The sequence below is a fragment of the Drosophila willistoni genome (assembly GCF_018902025.1).
Source record: "Drosophila willistoni isolate 14030-0811.24 chromosome 2L unlocalized genomic scaffold, UCI_dwil_1.1 Seg196, whole genome shotgun sequence".
Taxonomy (NCBI): domain Eukaryota; kingdom Metazoa; phylum Arthropoda; class Insecta; order Diptera; family Drosophilidae; genus Drosophila; species Drosophila willistoni.
The window spans coordinates 7,149,873-7,161,475 of NW_025814048.1; positions in this window are offsets into that span (position 1 = coordinate 7,149,873).

The window sequence follows — 11,603 nt, forward strand, 5'->3', positions numbered from 1 at the left end:
TCGATTTCGGTAGGATGTCAACTAATTGCAGTCGGCTGAGGCGCGTGTGTGTGAGCCTTTTGCGCTTCTCATTGGGTTGGTTTGCATTTAATACTTTCAGTTGGCAACTACCAAACGGCAAGCAAGCAAACGCTGTGTCATTTATTATCGCTTGACGTATTTATTTTAATTAACGGAAATTAATGCCAAGCTGCGCAGCCCAGTTGTGTGTGTGTGTGTGTGTATGTGCGAAAAAGAACATGGTTTGCAGTTGCTTACACACATTTTGGTTGGTTCAGCGGGGAGAAACACCTGACGAAGCATTCACACATGACCGCACACGACGATGACGACGACGACAACGCAACCTTTTTGAGAAGGATGTCATCACACACACACACACATACAACATTCATACATAAACATATACACACAGGTCTATATATAGTGTAGCGAGTGTCAATCTGTTTTTGATATGTCGCAAATTAATGGAGTTAACGTCAAGTGGGCAACACTGTTAGGCCTCAAGCTGCCATGCACTCGCATATTTCTTGTCTCAAAATGTGTTTCTTTTTCATTCTGTGCGTTCTGTTTAAGTGGCAGCAGTAGCAGACGAATAACCCATATAAATTTTGATTAGTTTAAGTAACCGAAATGTTTTCCAACTTGGCCGCAATAACATCGACACGGGGAATTTGACGTCATCCAGCGTATTAAGCATATTAATAAAGCCTTGGAAGGCTTGCTAAATCATTGAAGAGAAGAGAAATTGAAATTAAAATTTATTTACTTTCGTATTGGAATAATTAACTTGCAAAATTTTAAGGCTTTAGTAGAAGTTGCCACAGCTTTAATTGTTATGGCAATTGCCTTAAGAAATATATTATTTTTGTCGTTTGGGACCAGTTTGTAAATAGTTTTACACCTGGTTCTGGCTTAAGACGACATTTTTTTAGACCAACTGGCTCTTATACAATAGTTCTTTTGCTACCTTCGCGCTTTAAACACGTATTAATCTTGAACAATTGAATATATCTATTATGGTTCAAATAAATTTTCATTTGGCTTTGGCTTTCGCGAAATTGTTTATTTATTATTAAGCTAGGACGTATTAAATCTAGATATTTTGCAGGTAAGTCGTAATTATGGCAATATGATATAACGGGTGTTTTTTTAAGCGTTTGGTTTTTAAAATTGAAATGAAACACACAAAATTTGAATATTATTGTTAAATTTTTATTTGAGATGATAAAACAATCTCTGCCAATTACTTTTTAAAAATGACTTCATGTAAATGTTGTTATTAGCATAGATCTTCTAACAAATCTTACAGGTAATCGATTGTATGTTCTTCAAATAATTCACTAAATGAGCAAAAGTTATTATAATATGATGACGATGCTGGCCAAATAAAATCTTTTGAGGAAACTGCTTTATTAACCATTAAAATTCTATATCGTCGGTGGTCAAATGCTGCGATTGAAGGCGTATACAGCCAATGAATATATTTAAAAACAAACTTTGCAACAAAATGTCTGTTAAGTCCTTAAACTCGAATAAAGAGAAGGATTATGATATTACAGGAATGTGCTACCAATAAAGCTATTAGTTAAAAATCATACAGAAACAAACAAAATCGTCAACTATGTAAAACAGTTTAATTTGCCAATAAAAAGTTTTCTTTAGCATCTGAAAAAGCCTTAGAATGTAACCGCTTATTATGTATGATGCCGATGTCTCTTTTAACTCCGACTGGATGTTTCCCAGGACTGTAAGCCTCTTGTGGGCAATAATCAACATATTTGTTAAAGTTTGAATGCAAACACAGAAATGGTATAAAAGTTTCACCAACCATTTAGATTCTTTTGACAACTATAACAGGCACTCATTCATACAGAATGTTATCGTCTCGAGCTCACCTGATAATATATAAATGAGAATCAAATTTTTGGTCTTTTCCTCTTAGGATATTGGTTCCCTTTGTAAAATTATTAAAGTAAAAGTCAAACAAAAGCAAAGGTTACATTCAATTAATTAGTGGGGATTGCATGTTTTAATCGGGATTTAAAAATAACCTTCGATTTCTAAGAAATGTATTGATTTTGTCATTGTTGCTGGGCTTCAGTTAAACTTTGTTTCCTTTATTATAAATTCTTGTCTGTAAAGTTGGCTCAAGTTTTAATCGAATATTAAATTGTTTTCACATCAAATGTTTCATTTATTTTTTGTTTTAAAAGTTCTTGGAATAATTATAATTTTTTTTTTTGGGTCGGTTTCCATTTTATATACTTTTTTTTTGTTTTTATTATTCTTTCCACGTTTTTTTTTGTTTTTTGCTTTTTTCCCGTGTGTCATTTAAATGCATTTTGATGAGTTACTTTTGCTTGTGCTCTGTAAATGCGGCAAATAAAAATTATAATAAAAAGAATTCCCCAAACAGAGACAGCAGGCGACGACCCTCAGGCAAATACACACTGCCAAACACACACACACATGGCGTATGTGTGTGTGTGAGTGTGCCTGTGCATGTGAGAGGGCAACAGGACCAGGGTCGTAAATGCCATTATTATTTTGTAAACATTGCGACAGAGTGCGAGTGAGCAAGCGAGTGCCCCAAATTGTTAACTTACAAGGTCGTTCAAAATGTTGAAAGGGGTAAGCAAAAAAATGAAAAGTTCAAAAAAAAAAATGCGCGCATAAAACGCATACATACACACAGAGACAACCAGTGATATGTGTGCATATATATACAAATAAACAACAACTAGCTAGACATTCATACAACAAACTTTTAATTATTTTCTGTCTGTGTGGCCCCTGAGACAACACAAACAAACAAAGGAGAAGCAACAGCAGAAACAACACATCAACATTTAGTGTCGCTTTGGTGCCAGTAACAACAGCAACGCGAAAAGGTCTCACAAAAAAGAAAGAAAAAAAAAGAAATGGCTTGACCTAAATGTAATCAGGTAATTTGTTTCGCACTGTCAATATTTGAAGTTCATAACAATTTTGTGAGTACACACACACACAATATGTTTCCTCTCTCTACTGACTGTTTAAATATTGCATGCTTAGTCAGTCATTCAGTCAGTCAGTCAGCCAGCCAGCCAACCAGGCAAGTCAGTGAGTTAGATATAAACTTTTGCTCAGACATCGGCCCCTTGTTGCCTGTCAGCTATAAAGAAGGCAACCAGCAATAGGTGCTTTGTATGGCAGTGAAAGTAGTACAAAAGAGCAACAACCGAAATTGATTTAATAGACCTACATTATGTGTATGTTTCTGTATGTCTGTGTATTTGTGTGGCATGGCTACAATACAGCGGGCGCCCGAAGAGGCATGGTGATTGCCTGGCAAATATATTGTGCATGAGTCTATGTGTGTGAGTGTGTGTGTACGTATGCAGCTATCTAATACAAATTCCAATACGTACGGGCATGTATGCAGGTCGTCCTGTCGGTATATACGTCGATCTGTACGTCTGCCTGTCTGTTTGTCTGTCTCTTTGTTTGCCTGCATGTTGCAATTGAATTGATTTCATTGTTCAACGGCAACATACATATCCCTCAAGCAGAAGTACTCACTTTTTGGCATGCCAATTGACTGCAATTTTAGTTTCTATAGCAAAATTACTGGTTAATTTTCATTAATTGCCAGTTATGAATACTTTAGCAAGCAAAACCAATTCAGAAATCATACCAAAAGGGTTTTAAATTTACAATTAACACGATATTTGGATACGCTTTTTTTATTATAGAGATCCAAAACTCTTAAGACTATGAAGTATTGGGAGAGATAAGCTAAAGCTTTTTTTTACAGTTTTTGCATTTAAAGGAATAGAATTAGTAAGTCCTTTTCTACCAAAAGAATTGAAAATGAGGTACTTACTTCGTTATAATCTAAACGAATCTTCAATCTTTGGAAACTCTTTTTATCCTCTTTTGAATCCCAAAAAAAAAAAAGGAAATTGGCATATCTAGTTCCAAATTGGAAGTAATGTATATTTCGCTTATGCCTTTTAGTTGCTTTGAATTGTAGAACAAACATGTAATATCACTTCTCTCAAGGACATATGTATATATATCATGCTCCACCCTTTTGTCTTTTAATTAGCAGTCTCAAAATATTAATCACATGCAATCACACATTGTATACACAACATGAATAACATTTATACATAAAAGTTATGTTTCAAGCAAGTCATGATGCTTTGTCGATTTCTTAATGGCCTCGGCCGTATGTCAGTTGGTCACCCTTTTATATGATTGCTATTTGGCATGTCTCTGACAGTGTCTTTTGATGTTTCAAATATGTTTAATTGGAAAAAAAATAACTATTGTCTTTAATGTTTTGTATTGAACTATCCCGAGGTTATATACATAGAATTCCAATTACCAAATAAATATTATGCTTACTCATTTAATATATGTGTCTCTGTTTGACCTATCCTTGCTTTAGGGTTAACAGTTTTGTTTCCTGCCCATCTGTGTTTCGTTTTTGTTTTACGTTATGTCCTTTGGCTCTCTCTCTCTCTGACAGCACAAAAAAGTAGGCAACATTTTTCAATTGAATTCGAGACAAGGCAGGTTGGGAAACAGAAGGGTGAACAAGCAAACATAACAACAACAGAAACTACAAAACATTACACTGATAGTGTCGAAATGGCAGAGTTTGTTGTTGTTGTTAGGTGGGTTAGGATGGGGAAAGGTGGGTGTGTCAGACACGAAATCATTTCGAATGACGACAAAAGTTGAACGAGGTCAAAGTGCTATGAATTGAGCTTATTGACCGTTGACTGAATGACTGAAAAACATGCAAAAGCACAAAAAATAAGAAACGACGACAAAAAAAATATATAAATAGTTGCCACAAATTTTGTGGAGAAATTTTTTTAAATTTGCGTTAGTTTGCTTAACTAACTAATTAGTTGTTCTTCAAGATTAACTAGCAATTGAGTAGTTTGTAGACATTTCGCTTCACTTTGGCTCAATTCTTTTGCAATCGCCGCGGCTTCCGCTTTACGACCTGCTCATGCAAAAGCAATTTCCTGAACTTTTTCTACCCCCCCCCTCACACACACACACACACATACACTTCACACAGCGAAAGAGCGAGAGAGGAATAGTGAGTAGGCGAGTAAGTGATAGGGAGGAAGAGAACAAGCAGCAATACGAATGCGATTATGCGTCCTGCGGTCGGTTAGCCTCTAGGACGAGGTGGTGGTGGAACAGAATGAGTTCATGTCTCTGTACGAGCGCGCGAGTTGTAAGTAAGAAATCATTGAGGTTGGTCGTCTAATGGAAAACGACAAGCGGCATGCGGCATGTGGCATGTGGGCAAAGGCAAACATTTTACCCTCCATCTGCCGGATGCTGCCAGAGCAATAGTTGTCCCTGTCAGCTCTGCGGTCAGAGTTTACTTCTGAATTGTCTCCCAACCAACTAAATGTACCGACCACGTTGTGTGCGTGTGTGTGTGGCTACCGCAAAAGTTTAGGCCGCTTGTTGGAACCCCTCCCCATCACGTACTCCTCACATCCATGGCTTCATCTAGTCATCTAGCCCATTACAGGTTTGATTCCTTGCGATTTGAAATCTGTCATTAGCATTTCTGTTTCTTTTGAGACTCTTTTTTATGGTGTTGCTGCTGATTCTGCTGCATGTGGAACGAGTCTTTAGCCAAGTGACACAAATTCGCCAAATCTTGAGGGCTAAACGAATTTGAATGCCAAGATTTTCTCTTTGTCAAACAAATTTCTCTTAAATTGTTGGCGCACTTGCCCGTTTCTCTTCGTGTAACTGACCTAAAAGCTTTTACGTTTTGGCTAAAAAAGCTCTTTTGCCTCTCTCTTTGCCAGATTGCGCAGGCCTCTTGGTAAGGAGTTTCGCTTCCAGTTAAGTGACGAACACTAGGACGAAGTTGTGGCAGCAGGATGTTTGGTTTGCCTTTCAGTTCACTTCGTCTACTCGTTGAAAACTGTTCACTACGGAAACTATAAACGCTTCTGTCCGATCAGAGTCATAGTCACTAAAAATAACAACAGCAACACCAACAGATACAACAACAACAAATAATCACAACAATAACACAAGGTCGCCGAAAAGGCAAAAAAGAAAATATTTTCCAAAAACGGAAAAGGAAAGCATAAAGGATAATAAAATATGAGATGAGTGACGAGTTGCCGGCGGCCAAAAAAAAGTGCGTTGGAAGTTTTTTTGACAAGAAATCATAAGTTAAACAAGCCCCAAAACAAAGGCTAAGGCCAACATTGAGTGCGTGAGTGAATACGCGCGCGTGGGTGTGCGTTGAGTGTGTGTGTATGTGGATTTAGGGCCAAGTCAGTCAAGTTGCGGCTTCCCAGTTATCCTTAAAAACGCATTCTCTGTGAAAGCGTGTGAAAGCAACGTTGCAAAAAGTCAGTGACAACAACGACAAGAAAAAAATAATATTCTAAAAAAAAAAAGAAGGAAAGTGAAAGCGGAAACGGAAACGACGACAAAAAAGACCAACCGGGAGATCGAGCAAGGCGAGTCGAATCGAGTGAAGCGGCAACAGAAAACTACGACAACTGTGCCATGTGCCATTGCATCGCATTGCTGTTTTGTTAGCACTTTGACCCAAATCGTATCATCTAACGTCACATCCTCCGCACGCACAGTGTTCTAGTCCTTTCAGGTGTGCAAGTGTGCGTATGTCTATATATGTACACCTATGTATATGTGTGTGTAGTGCTTGACTGATAAGACAAGGTGTCATTGCCGTGACAAAGTTCCCTTGACAACGAAAACGCTAAACAAGCAACAACAGCAACAAAAATGAAGAAAAACAGCAACAAGCCAAATCTGTGAGACACTTTCCACCCATTAACACCAAACCAAAAAATATCCCCAAGAAGGTGAGAGCAAAGAAGCAGGCAGAAATCTGTCATCCTAGAGGACTTGGATGCATTTAAGCTGATGCTGATACTGAAGCTGAAGCTAAAGCTGGAGCCATCTCGCATGTGAGTATGACACGTGTATAATGTGACTTTTACTTTCGACTTTTCTCTCTCCTTTTTTTTTACTTTTTTTCCTTGTTTTGGCCCATTTTACCTTTCGCTTATTTATGGGGGATTTGAAAGTTTTGCTGCTGTCGGTTTTTGGGTTCTTGGCGCATTTCTAAACCCAACGGCAAGCTGTGTCTTGACGTGACTTTGCTTGAATTTCTTGCCCGGCCTGTCATACTCAGACACAATGGAGATAAGCATTTATACTTTTTGGTGTTTTCTAATTCAAATTACAGAGTAGTAATCAAATTGTTATTTAAATTGTTTGCTGTTCTCATAACTTTGCCTTTCCTTTATACAAAATATACTTTCTGTTCATTGCCTTTCGCTTTTGTTCACTCTCCATTTGTTTACAATTTCTTTTGTTATTAACTTTATGAATTTTGACTTAAATTACGAATTGCAACAGGTGAAGCATAGAACAATGAATATGGCCTAACTTGTTTGCAATTAGTTCTCCATAAAAGTTAATCCTTTTAGAATTAAAATATATAATCTTTAAGCAATTCTTGAATATTCAAGGATTAGGCCCGTTTTCCATTCCTTTGAACCAGACTAGATAATTAATCCTTATGTACTCCATACAATATGTTTCCTGAAAGTATATTTTTTTTAAATAATTTCACTTGAGCTATTAAAATTTATTTACTTTCCAACTGCTTTTCAAATAAGATGCGAACTGATTATTAATGGGGATCGATTCGTTTATTTGAAATCTCTCTGGAGTCTCTTAAACAAAAAATGATTAATAGAGTTTTGGTTAGGAGGCAATGAAAAAATTGATGCTGAAACTTGCATTACCTATTCTCATATTTGTGGTTTAAGGATTATTAAATATTAGGAAACTAAAATGTTTACCTAGAATTAACTGGCTTCGTTTTGTGAGAGTTAATCAAAAATCCGCAAGGTTTGCTTTGGGCTGTATAATTATTTTGCCTGGTTACGTGCCATAAACAAACCCAATGTGATTATGGCAAAGGAACCGCACAAGTGAGCTTTGCATACATACTCAAACACCCCCTAAAACGCACACACACACACCCACACCCACACACACACACTCCCTATTATACGGAAAGATAAGAGAGACTCCTACTATATATGTGATATTACTTCCTCTTTGCTTGTCGTCTCCTCTAATTTGGCTGCTTGTTAATGAAAATGACAGAATGGAAACACATGAAAATTGCTAAGAAAAGCCATTGTCAAATATTTGTATGTGAATTCCCCTTAGAGACGCGACGGCGGTGCTAATGGCAAAAGTCGTCGTTAGCGTCGTCAACGTGAGACAAGTAAAAAGGGACTGACTGACGCCTGACAGACCAGCAATTCGGTTTGGGACTAGGACACAAGCCAGACAGCCAGCCCAGCCAGCCCAGCCCAGCCATCTAGCCAGCCAGTCATCTAGAGTCAGCCATGTGTCATAGTGTTCTGACTGCTTTAGCCTAGAAAGCAATTAAATGTATTTCCGCTTCGATGTCAAAATTAATGTGAATTTGATATTTGAAAGCCTGCACACGCACACAAGCGTACAGATATACATACATACATACATATTCGTAAAGGCGCACAAAACACGCACATTTGGGCGTGGCTTTTTGGAGCCTATGTCAACGCCATTTATTTAGCAACAGGCTCGAACTTGTAAAAAGCATTTCATCACCTTGAGGATTTAACATGCAAAATGTGGCCGCGTCTGGCTTTCGGTCTTTTATCTCTTTCCAATGTTTTCTTTTTGCCCATGTCAGTTGGCCATGTTGCTGTCTGGACGTTGACACAAATTCGTGGCGACACTCACAGTGGCTCTTGGGGGTATTCATTATGGCTGGCTCATTTTGACGCCTTCATGTAATTAGTAATGAGCAGCAACAGCATTGCAATAAAACATTAATCATAGCTGAAATCGGAGATGAAACTGAGACCCATTGAAGTTCAATCGAAGGCAAAAAGTCAAGAAAACATTTTGAATTCAAAACAAATAAGCCTCAAAAAAAAAAAAGTATTGCGAAATTTGTTTTTCTTTGTTTTACTTGATTTGATTGTGTGTGTGTCTGCACAGTCAACTGGCAATTCAAGAGGTTTTTGCCCCAGTATATGACTATATCTCTCTCGACCATATCTGTGTGTCATGTTCACATAGTTATTTATGCAAAAACATCTTCAAGCATTAGCAAATAAAAACATATACACACACACACACACAAACAGTTTCACACAAAAAATGGCACATAGAAACAAAGAGAAAATATTTAAATAAAGGATTACCACAAAGAAGAAGCTCCTGCTTCTATTTCTGCTCCTGCTGCAGGCAGACAGAACAAAACAAGACAAAAAAAAGCCCAACTGATTTGGTAGGACAAGAACATGTAAGTTTGCCATTTAGTTATGAGTTTGGTTGACTGGCGTAGACTGGCTGGCAGCCTGATGTCTGAGAATTTGACTCTTTTTCTTGATATTTTATTTGCTCTACTCTTCTACTCTTTCCAAGAGTCCATACAAAAGTTACTCTGCAGTGGTTAGAGGCATGATATTATTATAGTGAAAATGTCATTAGCCTTGATAATGCAGAAATTATGGTTCAATTTTCTTAACGTTTTCTTAACTTTTTCTCTCGCTGACAAGACAAAGCAGCTCTATGTATCAAAAGTTGTTAACAAGCAAGCTTTGAGGTTATAAAGAAAATATTTTTGTGCTAGTCTAAAGTCTATATTTGTCTATATTTGGAGAATTCCACAGATTTTCATAAACACCGTATGTTATAAGAAATTTCCTACACTTCCGATATAATTGAGGGTTTGTTTCCTTAAGTTTCCCTAAGCTGAGGACACTTAAAATATTTCAATTACTAAATCTTTTGAAATCAGAATATACCTCTTTGGCTTTAACTAAAGGTATTTGATATTCGGGGACCTGAAATTTCTCAATTTTTTTTGCAGTCTTTGTTGTTTGCTGGATCCCCTTCTGTAGCTGGTTGTTTTTTAAATTCATTTTTATTCATTAGAATATTTGTGTATAGCCCGATGATGTCACGTTTACCCCCAATTCTATGAGTTCTATTTTCATTCAGCCATATGTGGCCAGTAATCTAAGGCACAAGCCACTTGCAATACAGACACACACACACACACATTCCATTCTAAAAAAAAATAACAAGGAACAACGAGAACATCAGAAGGCTAAAAAAAGGAGAGAAAAAAAATCAGCATAGTCATGAATTTTGAGTTGAAGCAATTTTAATATTTTATTCAATCTCTACTCTCGTTTAGCTGCTGAGCTTGGCATAATTTCAATGTTCTCTACTTTATTTTTTTTTTTTGTTTGATGCTTTGCTTTGTAGACTTCTTATTGCATTTTCCGAGTTTTGGCCAACTTTTAATTTTCCAATTCCGTTTCTCGTTTTGTCTTTTTTGTGTTTGTGCTTTTTAAAGAGGGTTTGGGCTTATCTATGGTAGTATTTTTAGACCCGCATTCGTTGCGATTGGTTGGCAAAGTTCATGAGAATAAAATGCAAAAGTTGCCTCTGTCTATTCAATAATTTTCCACAAATTATTTGACTTATTTTCTGCAAATGTTTTCTCTTTGAAAATGTCTTCAAGTAAATGCCTTCTAAAAAAAGGGAAAGAGAGAGAGAGAGAGAGGGAAAAAGTGTGGGAAGAGAAAAACTGGCTTACAAATTGTAATGCCCATTGACTTAGTCTAGTTAAAGACATTTTATGACTTGCTTGCGGGGTAAATCCAATTAAACTGGCTCATAAACATTTACAATGCTCTCACTGCAAAATGTTAAATAGCCAATTAAAATTACATCTTCCTTTTAACAAATTAAGACCATAATGAGGGGGTGATGTTAGTGGAAGGAGATGAGAGACTTAATTGTTGGCGTAGTGGAATCGATTACCAATCGAAATACAATCAATTATGATTGATTGATTTGGGTAGGTTGTCCCAGCTGCTGGTTTGGAGGAAGGAGAGAATATCTAATTTGATTTTCTTTGACTCTGATCATTTCCCTGCCTGCCATCAGTTGATTTGCGGTATATTAGATTCTCTCATAGCAATTGTCTTTAATTATTGAATATGGCCAACTAATTATGCTAAGAGCCAAAGTTTTGTGTCAAAGATTTGTACCTTACACACAAGAAAAGGAGAACAAAACAATGTATTAGCAACCAAAATTGAATTATTAATGACTCAAATGTTCGACATGTCCCTATAATTGAGTGTGTGTGTGTGTGTGTGGGTATGACTAAGGAAAAGTTACAGACAGACAGATAGATAGTCAGCCTTCTTAACTGGGTCACTTAAATGTTGACTGTGTTGTATATTTAGGTCTAAGCAGAAAATCATTAGTTAAAATACGCAAATATCTCTAACGTTTTTATTAGCCGAGCAAAAAGTAATTGCCCACAATTAGGCCCAAAATGAGTATGACCATAGAGAGAGGCGCTAGCTAACTGCATTGCCTGGGTCCTAAGTACACAGCAATGCCAACACCAACACCAATATCAACACTAACACACCAACACACACACACACATTTAGAGACTCCGAATCAGGACAACAAATAGAACCTGGATC